Here is a 17500-nt window from a genome sequence, read left to right on the forward strand (position 1 = left end):
GCTATACTGAATGTAGAACTGAAATTCTATCCAATACATAAAATTCAAATGACCGATGTTTTGTATCTTGCTGAAGATGGATTCTAGTTTATGTCAAAATACAAATATCTATTATCAAGGCTGATCTTATGCTGATATGAGAAACTTTTTGTGGAAACCGAAAAACACTAATAAATCTTATATTCTCCGTTACGTTTTTTGGGACTATTTCAATATGCATAACTAGAAAAGGAATTAATCATACTTCAACTTATTTTAAATTTCAAATGACATACTTTTGCTTCGTATGATATATTTGTAGAACCTACTGTTACAGATATATAACCAGATTTTGTTTATAATAAAAATCACCCGAAAAGTAGAGATGCTTCCATTCCTAAGTGATAAAACCCCATTTACCTATATATCAAACTTGTCCATCACATAACTTCATATGGTTGTAGGTTTGAACGACTAGAAAATCGCTATGGTCTTTACTCTCTCCATTTGGTACTAAACATATAAAATTGGTGTCTGGCTCACATACTATAATATGTAATGCCAATATTGTTGCAAAGGATTATTGATCAAATAACTGCAAAGCCTCTGTTACATATACAGTATATATTAACCATTGTATTCGATTATAGGTAATGATATCTAGAAACAGGTCTGGGTAACGCTGTTATTGCTCCCTCATAAATCGAACAGAACAAAGAAACAAAATCCTAATTACGATCGCTATTGCAAGGACAACAACTGCAGCAGGAACAATAACAATTATAGAAAAATACATTTATATAACAGATTAAAAGCTTTCTACAATATATATATATATATATATATATATATATATATATATATATATATATATATATATATATATAAATATATATATATATATATATATATATATATATATATATATATATATATATATATATATATATATATATATATATAAAATACCGTACATGTCGAACTGGAGGAACTATACGTATATACTATTAAACCGTTAGTAAGAAAAAATTGGTCTCCAAAAGTTTCTAAGAGTTTATTTAAATAAATGAGCGATTATACCCTGCCACAAGTAAACAATTCAATTGTTATATATCTTCGATATGCTTTCTTATACCTACACCATATCAGTTTGGAAATTCCTATAACGTCCCTAATCTGTACTACTCCTGCTATTCTTCTTATTTCATCACTATCCAATCTTTCAATCAGTGATATTTCCATAATCCAATTCAACATTTCCATCTTTTCTCACAAGCTTTGCTTCCTCTTCACATCATAAAGCCCACGTCACCAATCAATACCTTACCACTGGTCTTATTACCGTTCTTCAAATCTTGACCTTTGAATTTATTGGCATTTTCTTATCACATACTGTACCAATCCTGCTCCTATGCCTCACTTTTCCAAAGATACTCTTAACCTTTTCTCAACTATGACCTAACATCCTCCCTCCTGATTTAAAGTAGATATAAAGTATCCCATCCCTACCTTACTTCTCACCATAGGTTTAGTCAAATCTGCATTTACTCTCTAGTCATCCCTCTTCATAGTCTATTGCCACTCTACAACCCTTCTCTGTAGGGCTTCCTCATTTCCAGAGATAATCATGTAGCAACTCTCACAACTCTTCCTTCCGGATCTCTTCACTTAACACACCAAAGACCACCATAAATAGTAACGGGCTTAGTTCTGAGCCGTGGTGCGATCCATTACTAATTTTAAAGATTTCTATTTCTCCATTAGCTATTATTGCTTTTGTTAATGATATTTTGTATATCGTCTCTACCATCCCAACCAACTTCTCCAGAACTTTCCTCTTCCTCTAGTACCAAAATATCCTTTCTCTTGGTATTATACCACAAGCTTCTTTCTAGATCTACAAAGGCACAGGAGAGATTCTGGTTCCCCTCAACCTTCTTTTCCTGTAATCAATTTACTAAAAAGAAGGCATTTACTGTCTCTTTGCCCCTCATGAATCCATACTGCTGTTTCCCAATCTTTATAATCTATCTCAATCTCTTATATACCACCTCAAAACCTTTCAAACAATGCTCTGTTAATTTAATTCTAGTGTGGTCACCACCTTACATGATATCACCTTTAAGAAACTAGTCTTTGCGAAATCATCAAGATCATAGACATGGGTTTACTCTTCCATACAATCTTTTACCTTTTTTTTCTTCTGAGTCTGCCTGATTATGCATAGCCCCGAATATTCTTGTCCTGAATTTATCGTCCTATGACTCTCTCAAAAGTTTTCAATATCTTTTTACTTTATGTCCAAGCACTAATTAGGATGGTAAAGGATTTTCTCACAATATGAATATATCTGAATGGAAAAAAAAATAAGGTAACACACTGTTCCAAAGGCTATGAACCCCATTAAACATTATCAAGCAATATATTCTAATAACTGACAGTCTTTAAATGACAGTTATACATTCTGGACGTATACAAAACTTAGCTGAACCCTTATAATCCAGATTGTTTAAGTGTACCTGTTATTGTAAAATATGACATCATCGTCACCTTCCATGTAGAAAAATATAATATGAATATACATTAGAAATATGTATATACTTAGAAAATCAAAACCATGGTTCTGCTTATTTTTTCTTTTCATTCTGCATAACATGTATTCTCTCCGAATTTAGGGACCAAATTACGCAACATACAAAAAAATAACAAAAGAGTCCTCATCTATAGAATTTCACAAAAAAAAAATTCAATACAGAAGGTTTAGTAGGCATATGAACATATGAATATTCAATTTACAGCATGCGACTAATCGAAAATTGCCAACAATATTTACAATATCCTTAAAATTACACTATTCAACACATGTTGGAAACACGGCAAGGCCTGAATTGCTTACACAGATAAGGTCTTAATTCGATCTTAAACCATCTTTTCATCATATTACTACACTGAATATATCTTTTTCTTCTACAAAAACTTATAACAGAAAATTATAGATTAAATACTCACCATCGTTACCCTTTCCTATCACTTCACCAGTATTCCGTTATTGCTACATGAATTTTTAATCATGTCTAATTCATAAAGGCTTGCCTTAAAAAGATTGAATCTACCATATGTATACACACACACACATATATATATATATGTATGTATATATATATATATATATATATATATATATATATATATATATATATATATATATATATATATATATATATACATTATACGAATATATATATATATATATATACATTATATGAATATATATATATATATAAATATATACATACATATATATATATATATATATATATATATATATATATATATATATATATATATATATATATATATATATATACATATGTATATATATACATATATATATATATATATATATATATATATATATATATATTTATATACATACATACATACATATATATATATATATATATATATATATATATATATATATATATATATATATATATATATATGTGTGTGTGTGTGTGTCCCATGTCGAAACATAAAGAAACATCGGAGCATGGGTTTTTTCAATTTATTACAAAAGCTTCGTAAATACACTTTACACAGGCTGATACTCTTGAGACGAGTACCTTCTTGTTTTTTTGTGATCACGCGAGTGGTATTGCTTACCCCTCTGAGTAAGTGAATGCTATGTTGCTCTGTCAATATGCTGAATTGTTAGATTTTGTGGAAATCTTGACTGTGATAGAAATATATTTTCCTCATTAGGCTTACAACATGTCACTTATTCAGTGATCGCGCCAAACAATTTATGAGAGTCATAGTACTCTTAAAAAGGTAGTTAATCTCACTATTTTAAACAAATATTTCTCTATATTTTTCACAAAAGCCTTAGGACAGTACTCCAATCTGGAATAGGGCATGGCACGTAATAGACAGGATGCAACATAAAATATATACATGGAAATCACCCCAAAAATAGACATTTCAAAAAGAAAAAAAAAATTAATGTTGCATGTAAAAATGTACACAATATATACAAATAAATCCACTTATACCTGCTTATGGCCTCTGCAGTTATGATACAGAATACCCAAAGTAAAAAAATCTTATCAATATCGGTATTTTACAGCCTCATTGATACCCTCCCTCTGGTTGCGGGTTATACAGGCCTGTCAGAATTAATAAGGGTAGGAAAATATAATCCTTAACCCGTGAATTTTACGGCACATTTTCGCAACACAACTTACCACTACTTTTTCACCATTTTTAAAATCAATACTAAACTAGCATTTGTAACTATCTGCCTGTGGTCACTAGACGTTTTCCCGTGAAAATAATTCAGCTTCCCACCCTTTTGTTATGATTTCAAGTATAAGTTATTCATATCTACACATCTTCTAACACGGCCTCTCATCGAGGCAGAACTTTAATCCCATAGTATAAGATATGGGTGCTTAGGTAGGAAGTTCTATTAACCATAATAATTACTTGGAACAGAGATGTATAATAATTAGTAATTATTTCTCAGCTGATCTCATCTTCGTCGCTGTATGCTTGATGGATAATAATACGTTGGTATTAATAAAATACGTCTTTAATGTATAAAAGACTACATTATGAACTTCTCTTTGTGACAGCTGACTCTCAAGTGTATATGGAGCGTCTTACACAAATCTCACAAACCAAAACATTGCTAAACAAAAGAGCATCGCTCCGAAAAGACTTAAATCCTACTCCAGCATAAATCATAAAGAATCACATCTTATCTGAGGTAATCAACAAATGTTTGAATCCTAATACCAAAACAAATCATTACTCTTATGATCAAAGCATAACATGTCTTATTCATACAATATGATGCAATGTTGTGCAATACCTGAAACACTTGAAATAATATAGTACATTGTTACAATAATACATAACAGTCTCCTCCCCCTTAACTTGACATTGTAAAAATATTCATAAATCTAATCTCTCAGGGGGCTTTCCTCTGTTAATCCTATTAGGAAGCACTTTAACCTCATCTTGTACTGGTACATGAATTGGTTCTGAATCTACATTGGATGTTGGACCATCTTGGTTAATACTTGACTCATTTGATCTAACAACTTCTTTAAGTTTCTCATCTCTAACATTCACATGCTCTACTGTCTTTCTGTTTAACGGCTGTAATTGATCAACATGACGTTTTACAACATTATCACCAACACGAACATCATAATGTAAATTTCCTATCTCTCTTACAATCTCTCCTGGTACCCACTTCTCTGGAGTGTTGTACGATCTTACCATGACATCAGACAAAGGTAAAAAATGTCTTACATTAGGAAGCTTTGCTATTTGTTTATACCCTTTATCTTCTAAATCACTTTGCAAACTTGGATACAACAAATCTAACTTACACCTTATCCTCCTTCCCATTAACAAATTTGAGGGTGCCACGCCTGTTGTGCTGTGCGGCGTTGTTCTATAAGACAATAAAAATTTTGACACATGCAAAAATATATTACTTGAATTTCAGGTTTCAAAACTAAAATTGCCTTTGCGTTCTTTACTGTACCTATTTTATCTTCAAATACGTCTTGAAACTCTGATAGGATATCATTCATAGACATTTCATTTTTGTTTTCATCTTGTCTACCTGCAACCTTCAAAATACTAGGCCAATCTAACTTCAAATACTGTAGCCAATCTAAACCTAGCAAAGTTTGTCCATTACCTTTTACTACTGTTAATGGCATTCTCTCTAATTTCTGTTCTTTGTACTGTACTTCTACGTTCGAAACACCTATTACCTGAATATCAAAACCATTATAACTTTTCAAAACTCTATTTGTACCTTCTAATAACAAATTAGGAATGCCTTTAGCCATTTTCTCAGACATAATTGATACATCGGCTGCTGTGTCAACTTGCATCAAAATTGGTTTACCATTTATGATTACTTCTACCATGATATGTTTCTTTGCACCTTTATTGACTGAGTTTATGTGAAACGCAAAATCAGTTTCTGAACTAACCTGATTATCATGAACATTTTCCTCATTATTCTCTTGACCCATAGTATCAACTGTAGCATTTATTTTCTTTGCGTACTGTTTAGGAAATCTACAAGCAGTTGCAAAATGACCTAGCTTTCTGCAATTCTGGCATGTCTGTCCAGTAGCAGGGCATTTCCTTGCTTCGTATGCAAGATGATCAGTTTTACCACACCTAAAACACTTGGGTTTTTCCTGTTGTTTCTGTGTATAAGCCTGATTCTGATATCTATGAACATTAGTGTTAGGCACTTTCCTATGACTAGGCTTTGTCATATTTCTTCTCTGATTCTCATTGGTTTTCCACTTAGAACCTACTGTATTAATTTTAGAATTTTCCATTCTATTGCTTGTAGAACTACCTATTATGTTACTTTGCCTATTTGATGTTTCTAAAGCTCTGCCTGTTATCAATACCTTTTCTAATGTTAAATCTTTATCTTGCAATAATTTCTTTCTTAGCTCTTCTGATGTGCAATGTGCAATTACTTGATCTATGATAACATTCTCTAACTCTAGAAATTCACATGAAACAGCTAAATTCTTTAGTCTAGTCACAAATGCATCTAAACTTTCAGTTTCTTTCTGATAAGCTTGCGCTGAAAACTGGTATCTTTCAAAAAATTTATTGACTTGAGGAGCAAAATATGTGGTAAGAGCCTTAATTGCAGCTTCACTTGTGTCATCTGTAGGCTGCAAAGTCTTAAATACTTCCCGAACTTCCCTACCTGCTGTATGAAGTAATAATGCCTTCTTTTGTGCATCCTTCATGTTCCCTAATGCTTCTAAATAAATCTTAAATTCCTCACACCACTGTTGCCATCGTGTTGCAACAGAATTAGGCTCAGCAGTGACGCTAAAAGCTTGAGGTGCTTCGATGTTAAAAGGCATTTTGTTTGCTTACCTTGTGGTAGGTTAAGTTGCAGTCACAAGTATACTTCCTACCTACCCAACTTAAAATTTCACCCTTTTGTGTATTTGATGAAATTCCTATTCTGCTGCTGGTAAAATCTTCATTGGGCGATTTTACTCTTGATTTCCAATGTAAGAAGACCTTCTCTTGTGCTGGCCGTCTTTGTACAAAGGATCCAATGCTTCTCCCTGCTTGCTTCTCCCTGCTTGTCCGTCGTCCTCAAACTTCGGTCGCCAAATATAAGATATGGGTGCTTAGGTAGGAAGTTCTATTAACCATAATAATTACCTGGAACAGAGATGTAAAATAATTAGTAATTATTTCTCAGCTGATCCCATCCTCGTCGCCAAATATAAGATATGGGTGCTTAGGTAGGAAGTTCTATTAACCATAATAATTACCTGGAACAGAGATGTATAATAATTAGTAATTATTTCTCAGCTGATCTCATCTTCGTCGCTGTATGCTTGATGGATAATAATACGTTGGTATTAATAAAATACGTCTTTAATGTATAAAAGACTACATTATGAACTTCTCTTTGTGACAGCTGACTCTCAAGTGTATATGGAGCGTCTTACACAAATCTCACAAACCAAAACATTGCTAAACAAAAGAGCATCGCTCCGAAAAGACTTAAATCCTACTCCAGCATAAATCATAAAGAATCACATCTTATCTGAGGTAATCAACAAATGTTTGAATCCTAATACCAAAACAAATCATTACTCTTATGATCAAAGCATAACATGTCTTATTCATACAATATGATGCAATGTTGTGCAATACCTGAAACACTTGAAATAATATAGTACATTGTTACAATAATACATAACACATAGCCACTTGCCTTGCAGAACCCCTGCCCCCCGATCCCAGCAACCAGGAATTTTATTGATGTATCAATGATAAAGCATCTGCGTGACGGATCACACCTGAATTATTTAACCTATCTCTGTTTATTTTAAGGTTCACTCCGAAGTATGACATACATATTGCTACACTCAGCAAAATTATCAAAAAACCTCAATTTCTATATTGAACACCTACATAAGAACACATTGTTATCATCAAGTTTAAAAAACAGAAATGAGGTCTGTTCAAACAAAAAGAAAAGCAAAAAAAATTCCTACTCATCAACTCAGGGAATGTCACGTATGCCGGGGTGAGAGGGTACACTTTGATTGACACTTTTTAAAACTACTTCTTCCGGAATCACATTTATGTGTGCCTGGTGGTGTTCAGGAACTCCTTCACTAATATTTTTTCGTATCACTACTTCGTTGTATTTAACCATATTTACTCAGTACGGACCCAAATACGCTGGCTCTAGGTTATGTTTCCTGGGTTGTAATTGTTTCAAATGCACACGATAGCCAAAAAATACTTTTACCGGTGCAGTTTTGAACCGACCATGATGCTTTGAGCGGTGTTTTTCATTAGTTCTTTTTAAAAACCTCTCAGTGGTGCTCATTACTCATCTTAATAGATTTGGTAAATAGAGACGTTATTGCTCAATTGAATAGTTTGGCAGTTGTTGTTATTATCATTATTATTATCATTATTATTATTAAATGCTAAGCTACAACCCTCATTGGAAAAGCAGGATGATATAAGCCCAGGGGCCCCATCAAGAAAAATAGCGCAGTGAGTGAAAGGAAACAAGGAAAAATAAAATAATTTAAGAATAGTAACAACATTAAAATAAATATTTCTTATATAAACTATAAAAGATTTAACAAAACAAGAGGAAGAGAAACTAGATAGAACAGTGTGCCCGAGTGAACCCTTAAGCAAAAGAACTCTAACCCAAGAGAGTGGAAGACCATGGTACGGAGGCTATGACACTACCCAAGACTAGAGAACAATGGTTTGATTTTGGAGTGACCTTCTCCTAGAAGAGCCGCTTACCATAGCTAAAGAGTCTCTTCTACCCTTACCAAGAAGAAACTAACCACTGGACAATTAAAGTGCAGTAGTTAATCCTTGGGTGAAGAAGAATTGTTTGGTAATCTCAGTGTTGTCAGGTGTATGAGGGCAGAGAAGAATCTGTAAAAAATAGGCCAGACTATTCGGCGTATGTGTAGGCAAAGGTAAAGAACCGTAACCAGAGAGAACGATCCAATGTAGTACTATCTGGCCAGTGAATGGACCCCATAACTCTCTAGCGGTAGTATCTCAACGGGTGGCTGGTGCCCTGGCCAACCTAATCACGACCATACACAGAAACAGAGGATCATGTCCATACGCAAAAAAGAAATGCGTGTCCCTGAACGAGGCAATATATGCAATTTTCAAAGCTAGCTCATCCGTAGGAAGTTTGGCGTACCACTGAGGAGGTCAATAGCACCTAAGTATCGTAAAACTCGTACCAAGTCTCTATTATGAGATTCCACTAAACCATTAGCTGAAGGCTTATATGCTGTCACTAAAAAGTGTTTAATTTTCATCAACTCATCGACTGACAACCACCACCTTATTGATAAACTCAAGACCATTATCACGTATCAAATTTTCGGGTAACCAAACTTATTAATGAAAGATCACACCACCAGGCCAATAAACTTGCTGATTTATCCAACATTGCCTAAGTATGAGTTTAACGAGTAAATGCATCCAAAAAAAAACATATATAATCATGTTGTTTTGTTATACAAGTAGGAAATGGTCCTACCACATCCATATGCACCCTCTAAAATTTATCAGGAATCATAGGCCACTTCCCGGCTTCTGGTACATATTTTTTATGTTCTTTGAAACAGTTATGAGCTTGACACCATTATATATATTTTTTTTATGGATTTATCTATTCCTAACTGCAAGAAGGATGAAAGTGTTCTCCTTAATGTTCTATTAATCCCAAAATGCCCTGCATATGGACTTGCATTTACAATGTGGATGGCTCGATTAATTGAAGAGGGAGAGAACCTTCGCACAAAGTTCCCCTCCCTCTTCTCGTAAGCACAATATAAGATATAAATCTCTATAAAAAGAATTATCTTGAGGCAGATTGAGAAATGATGGGTAACTATCTGACTCCCCTTTAATTACAGATCGCACTCTTCCCATCTATTCCTCTTTTTTTCTGGCCTTATTTGACTTCTTTTATGTCCCAACCTCCTAAGTCAATCACACCTGCATCATCAGGGCACTCATCCTAGACACCCCTGCTCGTATCCTCGGACACCTATACACATTCTCTCTCTCTCTCTCTCTCTCTCTCTCTCTCTCTCTCTCTCTCTCTCTCTCTCTCTCTCTCTCTCTCTCTCTCTCACCAGTATACCAACTAACCCTCTCTCTTTTGCTCATGCATATCTTATCCTGATTGCTCCTGGCGTGAATACACATCCCGTTTTATATTTTGATGGGGTCCCTCAATATTTTGGGTTTTTTCTTCATCTCTCCTCTGTGCCATATTTGTTATTCCTCTTACTGCAACTCTAGAGAGAGCATCAGCTACCTTGATAGCTTAACCTTCTATTTGGTCAAACCCACTTTATATTAAACTCTAACATTTTCAATCCCTCTCGATTGTCTAGACGTTAAGTCTGCTTTGTAAAATAAATCACGTAAGGGGTCCTGATCACACTGCAACTCAATCGGCTGACCTACTAAAAGGAACCGATGCCTCTCTAGAACCCAAAGAATAGCCAATGCCTTTCGATCGAATGTACTATAATTCTTTTTTGCACATTTTAATGCCCTGGAAGCAAAAAAATGGGGTGCTCTCTACCTTTATCGTTGCACTGAGATATTACGCCACCATTAGCTATGCTACTCGTATCTGTTGTCACTGAAAACAGGCGATCCAATCTAGGATATGTGAGGAACTCATTGACAGTTATGGCAGCTTTCAAAGGTTAAAAGCTCTTCCTCCTTCCACTCCAAATTTATCATTTTTATTTCTTTAAAGCATCTCTCCAAAATCTCTTATGAATTTATGGTAATCCCCAGCAAGCCAGAGGAACCGAGCTACTTCCATAGGGGTATATGGCCTTGGGGAATCTCTAATAGCTTTTACTTTACTGGGGCAGGGTTAGATACTTAATGGGGTTATTATATGGTTTAAAATTTTAAACTCTTCAAAGAAAAACATATTATTATGTTCGTCTGTCATTTTCCATGTTATGATATCGTCTGAATAAACAAGACAATGATAGCCCATTAAGGGAGACAGCACTACCATCATTACTCTAGAAAAATGACTGGGAGCATTTTCAACTCCGAAAGGAAGAGAATTAATTTTAAATAACTGGTCGTTAACGATAAATGCCGTTTTGCATTTATTGTCTCCCTGAATGGATACTTGACAGTGTCCAGATTTTGAATCCATATTTGTAAAAAATCTACTAACCCGTACTTTCACAAGTAATTTTTGATCGGGGGCAATGAAAATGAATTGTCCTTAGTGACTGCATTAAACTTCCTATAATCAACACACAATCTTACTGAGCCATCCACGTGACACAATTGATAGTAATTCATTCAATTTACCCCTAATGAGTTGATATGGATAAATATCAACACAACAAGAATGAGGTAGAAATTTATTTCTATTTCTATTTCTATTTGAACATGAAGTTGTGTTGATATTTATCCATATTAACTCATTATGGGTAATTTGAATGAATTACTATCAATTGTGTCACATGGGCCGGGAAGTTGGGTAAAACTCGTTGGTAAGAGACTGATGTCTCGCCAGATAAATCCTGAACAGCTGATTAGCCGTTAGCATCCGATTTCTTTTATGGCCTCTCGTGGAATGGGTGGTTTCGACCTGGCCTTTCATTAGAAGGGGCCAGCGTTCGTTCCCAAGTATGAGGTAGAAATTTATTTCTATTTGAACACAATGTTGTGTTGATATTTATCCATATTAACTCATTAGGGGTAATTTGAATGAAATACTATCAATTGTGTCACGTGGTGGGCCAGGAAGTCGGGTAAAACTGTCTGGTAAGAGACTGATGTCTCGCCAGGTAAATCCTGAACAGCTGATTAGCCGTTAGGTTCCGATTTCTTTTATGACGTCTCGTGGCATGGTTGGTTTTGACCTGGCCTTTCATTAGAAGGGGCCAGCGTTCAATCCCAACTATGAGGTAGAAATTTATTTCTATTTGAACACGAGGTTGTGTTGATATTTATCCATATTAACTCATGATTGGTAATTTGAATGAATTACTATCAATTGTGTCACGTGGTTGGCCGGGAAGTTGGGTAAAACTCGCTGGTAAGAGACTGATGTCTCGCCAGGTAAATCCTGAACAGCTGATTAGCCGTTAGCTTCCGATTTCTTTTATGGCGTCTCGTGGCATGGTTGGTTTCGACATGGCCTTTCATTAGAAGGGGCCAGCGTTCGATCCCAAGCGTGAGGTAGAAATTTATTTTTATTTGAACACGATGTTGTGTTGATATTTATCCATATTAACTCATTAGGGGTAATTTGAATGAAATACTATCAATTGTGTCACGTGGTGGGCGGGGATGTTGGGTAAAACTCGCTGGTAAGAGACTGATGTCTCACCAGGTAAATGCTGAACAGCTGATTAGCCGTTAGGTTCCAATTTCTTTTATGGCCTCTCATGGAATGGTTGGTTTCGACCTGGCCTTTCATTAAAAGAGGTCAGCGTTCGATCCCAAGTATGTGATAGAAATTTATTTCTATTTGAACACGATGTTGTGTTGATATTTATCCATATTAACTCATTAGGGGTAATTTGAATGAATTACTATCAATTGTGTCACGTTGTGGGCGGGGAAGTAGGGTAAAACTCACTGGTAAGAGACTGATGTCTCACCAGGTAAATCCTGAACAGCTGATTAGCCGTTAGGTTCCAATTTCTTTTATGGCCTCCCATGGTATGGTTGGTTTCGACCTGGCCTTTCATTAGAAGAGGCCAGCGTTCGATCCCAAGTATGTGGAAGAAATTTATTTCTATTTGAACACGATGTTGTGTTGATATTTATCCTTATTAACTCATTATTGGTAATTTGAATGAATTACTATCAATTGTGTCATGTGGTGGGCCGGGAAGTCGGGTAAAACTCGCTGGTAAGAGACTGATGTCTCGCCAGGTAAATCCTGAACAGCTGATTAGCCGTTAGGTTACGATTTCTTTTATGGCCTCTCGTGGCATGGTTGGTTTTGACCTGACCTTTCATTAGAAGGAGCCAGCGTTCGATCCCGAATATGAGGTTTAAATTTATGTCTATTTGAACACGATGTTGTGTTGATATTTATCCATATTAACTCATTAGGGGTAATTTGAATGTATTACTATCAATTGTGTCACGTGGTTGGCCGGGAAGTTGGGTAAAACTCGCTGGTAAGAGACTGATGTCTCACCAGGTAAATCCTGAACAGCTGATTAGCCGTTAGCTTCCGACTTTTTTTATGGCATCTCGTGGCATGGTTGGATTCGACCTGGCCTTTCATTAGAAGAGGGCAGCGTTCGATCCCAAGTATGAGGTAGGAATTTATTTCTATTTGAACACGATGTTGTGTTGATATTTATCCATATTAACTCATTAGGGGTAATTTGAATGAATTCCTATCAATTGTGTCACGTGGTGGGCCATGAAGTCAGGTAAAACTGGCTGGTAGGAGACTGATGTCTCGCCAGATAAATCCTGAACAGCTGATTAGCCGTTAGGTTCCGATTTCTTTTATGGCGTCTCGTGGCATGGTTGGTTTTGACCTGGCCTTTCATTAGAAGGGGCCAGCGTTCAATCCCAAGTATGAAGGAGAAATATATTTCTATTTGAACACGATGTTGTGTTGATATTTATCCATATTAACTCATGATTGGTAATTTGAATGAATTACTATCAATTGTGTCACGTGGTTGGCCGGGAAGTCGGGTAAAACTCGCTGGTAAGAGACTGATGTCTCGTCAGGTAAATCCTGAACAGCTGATTAGCCGTTACCTTCCGATTTCTTTTATGGCCTCTCGTGGCATGGTTGGTTTCGAAATGGCCTTTCATTAGAAGGGGCCAGCGTTCGATCCCAAGTGTGAGGTTGAAATTTATTTCTATTTGAATACGATGTTGTGTTGATATTTATCCATATTAACTCATAAGGGGTAATTTGAATGAATTACTATCAATTGTGTCACGTGGTGGGCCAGGAAGTCGGGTAAAACTCGCTGGTAAGAGACTGATGTCTCACCAGGTAAATGCTGAACAGCTGATTAGCCGTTAGGTTCCGATTTCTTTTATGGCCTCTTATGGCATGGTTGGTTTCGACCTGGCCTTTCATTAGAAGAGGCCAGCGTTTGATCCCAAGTTTGGGGTAGATATTTGTTTCTATTTGAACACGATGTTGTGTTGATATTTTTCCATATTAACTCATTAGGGGTAATTTGAATGAATTACTATCAATTGTGTCATGTGGTGGGCCGGGAAGTCGGGTAAAACTCGCTGGTAAGAGACTGATATCTCGCCAGGTAAATCCTGAACAGCTGATTAGCCGTTAGGTTTCGATTTCTTTTATGGCCTCTCATGGCATGGTTGGTTTCGACCTGGCCTTTCATTAGAAGGAGCCAGCGTTCGATCCCATGAATGAGGTAGAAATTTATGTCTATTTGAACACGATGTTGTGTTGATATTTATCCATATTAACTCATTAGGGGTAATTTGAATGAATTACTATCAATTGTGTCACGTGGTGGGCTGGGAAGTCGGGTAAAACTCGCTGGTAAGAGACTGATGTCTCGCCAGGTAAATTCTGAACAGCTGAATAGCCGTTAGGTTCCGATTTCTTTTTTTGACTCTCGTGGCATGGTTGGTTTCGACCTGGCCTTTCATTAGAAGGGGCCAGCGTTCGATCCCAAGTATGACGTAGAAATTTTTTTCTATTTGAACACGATGTTGTGTTGATATTTATCCATATCAACTCATTATGGGTAATTTGAATGAATTAATATCAATTGTGTCACGTGGTGGGCTGGGAAGTCGGGTAAAACTCGCTTGTAAGAGACTGATGTCTCGCCAGGTAAATCCTGAACAGCTGATTAGCCGTTAGGTTCCGATTTCTTTTTTGGACTCTCGTGGCATGGTTGATTTCGACCTGGCCTTTCATTAGAAGGGGCCAGCGTTCGATCCCAAGTATGACGTAGAAATTTATTTCTATTTGAACACGATGTTGTGTTGATATTTATCCATATTACCTCATTATGGGTAATTTGAATGAATTAATATCAATTGTGTCACGTGGTGGGCCGGTAAGTCGGGTAAAACTCTATGGTAAGAGACTGATGTCTCGCCAGGTAAATTCTGAACAGCTGATTAGCCGTTAGGTTCCGATTTCTTTCATGGCCTCTCGTAGCATGGTTGCTTTCGACCTGGCCTTTCATTAGAAAGGGCCAGCGTTCGATCCCAAGTATAAGGTAGAAATTTATTTCTATTTGAACACGATGTTGTGTTGATATTCATCCATATTAACTCATTATTGGTAATTTGAATAAATTACTATCAATTGTGTCACGTGGTTGGCCAGGAAGTCGGGTAAAACTCGCTGGTAAGAGACCGATGTCTCGCCAGGTAAATCCTGAACAGCTGATTAGCCGTTAGGTTCCGATTTCTCTTATGGCGTCTCATGACATGGTTTGTTTCGACCTGGCCTTTCATTAGAAGGGGCCAGCGTTCAATCCTAAGTATGATTGTCTAGACGTTAAGTCTGCTTTGTAAAATAAATCACGTAAGGGGCCTTGATCACACTGCAACTCAATCAGCTGACCTACTAAAAGGAACCGATGCCTCGCTAGAACCCAAAGAATAGCCAATGCCTTTCGATCAAATGTACTATAATTCTTTTTTGCACATTTTAATGCCCTGGAAGCAAAACAATGGGGCGCTCTCTACCTTTATCGTTGCACTGAGATATTATGCCACCATTAGCTATGCTACTCGTATCTGTTGTCACTAAAAACAGGCGATCCAATCTAGGATATGTGAGTACCTCATTGACAGTTATGGCAGCTTTCAAATGGTTAAAAGCTCTTTCTCCTTCCACTCCAAATTTATCATTTTTATTTCTTTAAAGCATCTCTCCAAAATCTCTTATGAATTTATGGTAATCCACAGCAAGCCAGAGGAACCGAGCTACTTCCATAGGGGTATATGGCCTTGGGGAATCTCTAATATCTTCTACTTTACTGGGGCAGGGTTAGATACTTTATGGGGTTATTATATGGTTTAAAATTTTAAACTCTTTGAAGAAAAACATGTCATTATGTTCGTCTGCCATTTTCCATGTTATCATGATATCGTCTAAATAAACAAGACAATGATAGCCCATTAAGGGAGACAGCACTACCATCATTACTCTAGAAAAATGAATGGGAGTATTTTCAACTCCGAAAGGAAGAGAATTAATTTTAAATAACTGGTCCTTAACGATAAATGCCGTTTTGCATTTATTGTCTCCCTGAATGGGTACTTGACAGTGTCCAGATTTTGAATCCATATTTGTAAAAAATCTACTATCCCGTACTTTCACAAGTAATTTTTGATCGAGGGCAATGGAAATGCATTGTCCTTAGTGACTGCATTAAACTTCCTATAATCAACACACAATCTTACTGAGCCATCCTTTTCCTAACAGCTACAATTGGAGAGCGCCCACGCCAAATCGCTCGCCTTAATAATACCTTGTTACGTTAATTTACTAATTTTACTTTCTATCTCTCCTTGGAATTTAATAGGTACCTTATGATGCCTTGACCTGATCGGCTCTGCCTTCCCAGTTTTAATGATAAAGGTAAATCAATCAATCCTCCTGGGTGGCTCATTTCCAATTACACATGAATCAGAATATATAATAACAATGTTACTAAATACAGGTTAATATTCAGGTGGACATAGTTTTTGGGATTGCATAATATAGTTCTGAGCGAATTCGTTTGTGTGAACGGGAGTTGTGGCTCGAAAAAATCATAGCTCGAATTAACACGGAGAATCACTTCTTAACAAAACTCTTTTGTTTGATATATTAAATATTGGAGTATCCACTCTATTCTCTTGTATTTCTAACAATACCACTAAGACTACGTGAGCCCATTTGTTATTGAGTTAACTATGATCATGGTTCCCTCCTTGAGAGGCTGAGACATGGTCACTGATATGCTCTTATGTGTCTGGGAAGGCAATACTTCTCTTTGAGGTACAGAGGTTAACTTACTAAAATGTGTCTCCTTTCCTGCACAAGCCCTTACTCTCTCGTGATATTTTACTGGCAAAATGCACACTGCTACTTTTACTGCCATTCTATCTTTTTCCCTGTAAATATATATATATATATATATATATATATATATATATATATATATATATATATATATATATATATATATATATATATATATATATATATATATATATATATATATATATATATATATATATATACACACACACACGCACACATGTATATTATATATATATATATATATATATATATATATATATATATATATATATATATATATATATATATATATATATGATAAATTTTGCACATTTAGCCGTGTTTTTCATATTCAAAATAAGCCATATATGTTTTTGATACATTAAT

The 17500-nt window shown here is 35.7% G+C and overlaps 1 protein-coding gene across 1 annotated transcript in view; it reads left to right on the forward strand.

Annotated features, from left to right (window-relative positions):
• The window catches only part of LOC137644477 (glutamate receptor 1-like), a 1072045-nt gene that overhangs the window by 556579 nt on the left and 497966 nt on the right, over window positions 1–17500 (forward strand). The gene's annotated exons all lie outside the window — the stretch shown is intronic.

Source organism: Palaemon carinicauda, chromosome 7 (genome assembly GCF_036898095.1).
Source record: "Palaemon carinicauda isolate YSFRI2023 chromosome 7, ASM3689809v2, whole genome shotgun sequence".
NCBI lineage: Eukaryota > Metazoa > Arthropoda > Malacostraca > Decapoda > Palaemonidae > Palaemon > Palaemon carinicauda.